Genomic DNA, 6,756 nt, shown 5'->3' on the forward strand with positions numbered 1-6,756 from the left:
TTCATGAAATGCTTGATTTTATCAGCTTCGGCCATAGATGTATCGACACGCCTGCATAGGTCCAGAACGTCCTCGATGTAACTGGTAAACGTTTCACCAGTTTTCTGCGCACGGGTGCGCAAGCTTTGCTCTGCGAGCAGTTTGCGCACGGCGGGACGGCCAAAAGCTCTCAAGAAGCGCGTCTTGAACTCGGACCAGGTGTCTATGCCCGCGATGTTGTTATTAAACCACGTCTCGGCGCGTAAAGTTAAGTAGAAGCCCACGTTGTTGAATTTCATCACATCATCCCACCTGTTGTACATGCTCACGCGTAAGTACGCCGACAACCAGTCCTTGACATCCTGGTCTTCCGCTCCGCTGAACTTGGCAGGATCCCGTTGCCGGGTCGCGCCAGAACAGATTGTGGTTGGGGCCGGAGGAACCATGGGCCGGTCAGGCATGGCCGTAGGGATGGTCCGACTGCGAAGTTCCAGGGTGGGGACAAGGACTCCGCACTCTCCACCAAACTGTTAAGGGGTTTATTGGTGCTCAGGAACACCGAGGAAGCAGTCAGAAGACAAGGGGCGATGCCGAGCCAGCTGAACCTGTTCTTCACAAGCTCCTTCTGATGATGATAGATGAGCTGTGCCAAAAGCACGGCAGTGATGATGATCCACGATAATGCACGGCAATGGCGCTGTCAGGGAATGTCCCGTAGTCTGCGCTACAATAGATATATATATATATATATATATATATATATATATATATATATATATATATATATATATATATATATATATATTTATATATATATATATATATATATATATATATATATATATATATATATATATTCCGACTCAGATTCAACAACCACAAATCCCACGTCACCTCACATCCGGATCTACCATTTTCCAAACATATGCGCCTGCCGGACCATTCCATTGAGCATATCAGAATCACTCTCCTGCAGTCCGGCTTCCGCTCTACCCTCGAACGCGAGCAGAGGGAGTCCTACTTTATACATAAATTCCAGGCATTCACCCATGGCATCAATGAGGACCCGGGCCGCCTGTCATTCTTGCGACAAAAAGCTGCGCCTTAGACGCAAATATCGGGACCTTGCGGGCAATGGAGGGGGTGAGCGCGGACCCGAGAGCGTGCATACAACTTAAAAAAGAAAGCAAGAAGGAAAAAAGGAAACCCCGCTTTAGGGACGAAGTCAAGCAAAACAAACGGGTAGAACGCCGCCCCTGCGCCCCCCCCTTCCCCGCCCGTTCGGCAACCACCACCAGACTAATCAGTGACCTTGAACAGCTGTGAGCGCGCCCCGCGGGCCCGCCGACGCACAGCGGCCTGAATTATGACCGCCGCACCACTGACAGACAAACGGCCGAAGAATACGCCGCAAATGAAACCAAATCCCAGTGTGACTTGTTCCGCGGCTCGCTGGCCGCGCAGCAAAGCTTGGCTGCACCACTCGGTTTCGTCGAAGCGGCGCCAAGACGAGAGCTTCTGTAGGTTTAACCAGTAGTAAAACAAAACCGAAAATGGGACAGAAAATTCCGAGTATGGCGCGGGGACCATGCGTCGACTGGGCGGGCCGTGCATGCATGCGGCCTTGGGAGTTTGACCGAATCGAAGATCCATGCCTGTGCCGCCATCTTATGTCCGTCTCCCTTCACCCCCCCCCCCCTTTTTTCTTTTTTTTTTCTTCTCCCGCTGACTACTTTTACACCATTTGCGGAGCGCGCAGGACTCACTCTTGTTTTTCATATTGTGTTTGCTTGTGTGCCTCTTGTTACGTGTTTTCGTGCTGCCTTTTCGTCCGTGTTCTTTCCCCTTCCCTCACCTGCCACCTTTCTAGCGAATAGGAATGTCTCACTTGCTCAAACTGTTTGAAACACCCCTCACCCGCGACCTCTCCTGCAGGGATGAGGGAAGTAACCCTCCCTCACAGAAGTTTTTGTATAAAGATGCAATGTGAGAAATTAAAATACAGCCCTGAAGAAGGAGTTTCTAACTCCGAAACTGTTGGCAAAAAAACGGGAAACGGGTCAGTCGACTTCTTTCACTATTTTTATACTGGTCCATCGAACCTCATGATCTCTATATTTTACTATGGCTGCCAGCAAACCCGCGACTGAACGTCTGTCCCGGAGATTTCCCAAATTCAAAATCAAAACAGCAATCGTTGGTGATTCACTCATCAGACATGTCTTCAATCATTTCGACCCAAGCAATACCTCTGCACCGGGATTTGTGTCCTACGGCGGAGCGATGTTCGAGGATGTCCTTGCCACCCTGGAGTACTTGCCGACCGGAGTGGAGACCCTTGTCCTACACGTGGGTACGGTGGACATAGCCCGGCGCGGATCGGCGGCGGCGGTGGCGGAGTTGAAGCGAACAGTGGAGCGGATACGACAACGTCGCCCGGAGATGAAGACCATCCTTCTCAGCCTCCCTCTTCCCCGCGCCCCCAACCGTCGCAGAGGGGGTGCCAACCGGAACTTTGTTCGTTGGTTTAACGCGGAGGCCCGGCGCTACGCCCGTGAAGTTCGACAGCTGTGCCGTGGAGGAGTACTGGGGCCCCGGATTTTCTACATAGACCATGGGTTCCTAACACTTCCCCCATGGCGCTTCCTCGCCGCCGACGGGCTGCACGCGAGTTTCGAGGGCGTCGCGGTCCTGGCGCAACACTTTAAGGAGCGCCTGCGCTATCATCGCCCGCGTTGGGCCTCCGCGCCTCGACTAACAGAAGAAACAGAAAACCATGACCAAGCGTCTCCCCCGGCCGGCCTGCCCCCCTGTCCCCCGTGCCCACCGTGCCTGCCGTGTCCACAACGTCCGCCCCGTCCGACGCCTTCCCGAGCCCCGCCCGTCCCAGAACGCCGCTACATGACACGCCTGGCCACGAAGGCGGCGTCGCAACCAAGCCGGGAGGCTGAGAATTGACTTGCAGTGGAGACAGGTACGGCTCGCCCTGATCATGCATGGTCCCCCTCTTTTTTGTCTCTTAGGAAATTAATCGACAAGCGTGTTCGCTTTGATTTGCATGCTGCTCACTTGGAAACATACGTCAACCAGAACGCCGCACCAAAAGGCCTTCGTCTAGCCTGCACACCCTCGATGTGCACATTTAATCCGGAGGAAATCACGAAATGGGAGAAAGTGCTGTCCGATGCGTCGGTGGGTCTCACGGAGATTGTTTCGCAGCACAGCCGAAGACGGGCCATGGAGCTTCTAGATGCCGAAATTCTAGAGAGGTCGCAATCGAATTTATCCGACTTAGAATGCAAGGAACTTAAAAACTTTGAGACGACAAGGAGGAAAGAAATATCACAACAAAAAATCAAGAAATTGCAACGCGATAACATTTCCCCACAGTTTATAGTCCACCCCGTGCAACCAACCCATCCCGTAGGCGTCACCCCAGGTCCCGATGCTATATCTCGCCCCGTGAATGCACAACAAATGAACGTGGTAAATCTGTCAAGCAAAACATTATCCCCGGCTCAAGAAAAACTTCTCTCAAAAGGTTTGACAATTTGCCCAGCCTCCGGAAATTTCAATGAGTTCCAACTATATCAGGATCTGGACACATTCGCACGTAATCTGCGTCTCCGGGAATACTTCCATGACCGCCCCAACACAAAAACACAACTGCCTGGTGCGTCAAACAAATCCTGGACACCAAAAGACCGACGAGACCAGCACTTAGATATGTATATAGCGGCTGTACAGAAGGATGTAATCCGGGCATATGCACAGCACCGACCCGGGCGCAACAACCTGTCAGTAGAAGAGCAAGCAGCTTTAAATTCCCTTCAAGCGGACACCAGCATAATTATCAAACCAGCGGACAAGGGGGGAGCCATTGTTATACTTGACAGGTCTGAATACTTGGAAGAGGGAATGCGACAACTAAGCGACAGACAATTCTATAATGAGCTACGAAATGACCCCACAAAATTCTATGAAAGTGAAATTCACAACACCCTCAAATCTCTTGTCACGGAAGGTAATATAACTGCCGCGATGGTTAAAATTATGTCACCGGAACATCCTGCCCCTGGTCGATTTTACTTGCTACCTAAAATACATAAGAGCAACCACCCGGGCAGACCCATTGTATCCAGTAACGGGACGGTGACAGAAAAAATTTCAAGCTTCATTAATCACATAATTAAGGACATCCCCCCTACGTTCTCATCCTACATCAAAGATACCAGCCATTTTCTACAGGAAATTGCTGGTATCGTCATCTCCCCAGGGTGTTTTCTGGTGACGCTGGACGTCTGTTCATTGTACACAAATATTCCCCACTCGGAAGGCATCGCAGCGACCGTGGCAGCATTTACTGGCTTAAACAACCCATCAGTAGACATAGAAAGCGAAACTCTCGCAACGCTTCTAACCATTGTATTAAATTATAACCACTTCGAATTCAACGAAAAGCACTTCCTTCAGATCAGCGGCACGGCGATGGGAACCAAGATGGCTCCAAATTACGCCAATATTTTTATGGCATCATTGGAAACTCCTTTCATTGAGAAGCAAGAAAAGAAACCACTGTTTTACAGGCGTTTTCTAGATGACATATTCATGATATGGAACCACGACAAAGCGAGCCTTCTCGACTTCATTTCAAAATTTAACTGCCTCCATCAATCAATCAAGTTCACCCACGACATATCTCAAGATACTATCAACTTTTTGGATGTAACCCTTCAGATACATGGCAACTCCCTCGCGACCACCGTCTACAAAAAACCCACGGATCGCCAACAGTACCTCCATTTTGACAGCAACCACCCACGACATTGCAAAGTTGGAATACCATACTCGCAGGCATACAGATACCGCCGAATCTGTTCTGATGTCCAAGAATTTGACAGAAACTCGCAAAATCTAAAGAACACCCTTCTGAATCAAAATTACCCAGAAAATATAATTGATGACGCAATCAACCGGGCCCGCCAAACAGACCGCCAGTCAGCATTGTCAAAAGCCAATTCACAAAAAACGGAAACACCCCAGACCAACCTGATATTAACATACGGTGCGAACATGCCGCGAGTGAACAACATACTGAGCAAGCATTTCAACATGATCAGACAAAGTGAGCACCTGTCAGCTATCTTCCCCGAACCACCCCGTGTAGTGTATCGTAAAGACAAGAACTTAAGAGATATGCTTGTTAAGGCTAAAATTGGGATCACGAAACAACACTCAGGCTGCCGCCCATGCGGGAAAACGCGCTGCAAAATCTGTCCCCTCATCACCCCAACCGACACGGCAAAATCTAACTTTTCCAAATTTTCCTTCCGAATAAAAGAAAGTCTCGACTGTGATTCCAGTAACGTCGTATACAGACTGCACTGCGAAATGTGTGGCAAGGAGTATATTGGCCAGACCGAGAATGCATTCCGACTCAGATTCAACAACCACAAATCCCACGTCACCTCACAGCCGGATCTACCATTTTCCAAACATATGCGCCTGCCGGACCATTCCATTGAGCATATCAGAATCACTCTCCTGCAGTCCGGCTTCCGCTCTACCCTCGAACGCGAGCAGAGGGAGTCCTATTTTATACATAAATTCCAGGCATTCACCCATGGCATCAATGAGGACCCGGGCCGCCTGTCATTCTTGCGACAAAAAGCTGCGCCTTAGACGCAAATATCGGGACCTTGCGGGCAATGGAGGGGGTGAGCGCGGACCCGAGAGCGTGCATACAACTTAAAAAAGAAAGCAAGAAGGAAAAAAGGAAACCCCGCTTTAGGGACGAAGTCAAGCAAAACAAACGGGTAGAACGCCGCCCCTGCGCCCCCCCCTTCCCCGCCCGTTCGGCAACCACCACCAGACTAATCAGTGACCTTGAACAGCTGTGAGCGCGCCCGGCGGGCCCGCCGACGCACAGCGGCCTGAATTATGACCGCCGCACCACTGACAGACAAACGGCCGAAGAATACGCCGCAAATGAAACCAAATCCCAGTGTGACTTGTTCCGCGGCTCGCTGGCCGCGCAGCAAAGCTTGGCTGCACCACTCGGTTTCGTCGAAGCGGCGCCAAGACGAGAGCTTCTGTAGGTTTAACCAGTAGTAAAACAAAACCGAAAATGGGACAGAAAATTCCGATTATGGCGCGGGGACCATGCGTCGACTGGGCGGGCCGTGCATGCATGCGGCCTTGGGAGTTTGACCGAATCGAAGATGCATGCCTGTGCCGCCATCTTATGTCCGTCTCCCTTCACCCCCCCCCCCTTTTTTCTTTTTTTTTTTCTTCTCCCGCTGACTACTTTTACACCATTTGCGGAGCGCGCAGGACTCACTCTTGTTTTTCATATTGTGTTTGCTTGTGTGCCTCTTGTTACGTGTTTTCGTGCTGCCTTTTCGTCCGTGTTCTTTCCCCTTCCCTCACCTTCCACCTTTCTAGCGAATAGGAATGTCTCACTTGCTCAAACTGTTTGAAACACCCCTCACCCGCGACCTCTCCTGCAGGGATGAGGGAAGTAACCCTCCCTCACAGAAGTTTTTGTATAAAGACGCAATGTGAGAAATTAAAATACAGCCCTGAAGAAGGAGTTTCTAACTCCGAAACTGTTGGCAACAAAAACGGGAAACGTGTCAGTCGACTTCTTTCACTATTTTTATACTGGCCCATCGAACCTCATGATCTCTATATGTATATATATATATATAAAGGCAGGAGCAGTATCGACAATGTAATCGCCCTTTCTGATTGCGTCAAGCGCGAAAGAGCACTCCG

This window comes from Haemaphysalis longicornis, unplaced genomic scaffold (genome assembly GCF_048455015.1).
Source record: "Haemaphysalis longicornis isolate Haplotype H1 unplaced genomic scaffold, Haemaphysalis longicornis Haplotype H1 scaffold_6, whole genome shotgun sequence".
NCBI lineage: Eukaryota > Metazoa > Arthropoda > Arachnida > Ixodida > Ixodidae > Haemaphysalis > Haemaphysalis longicornis.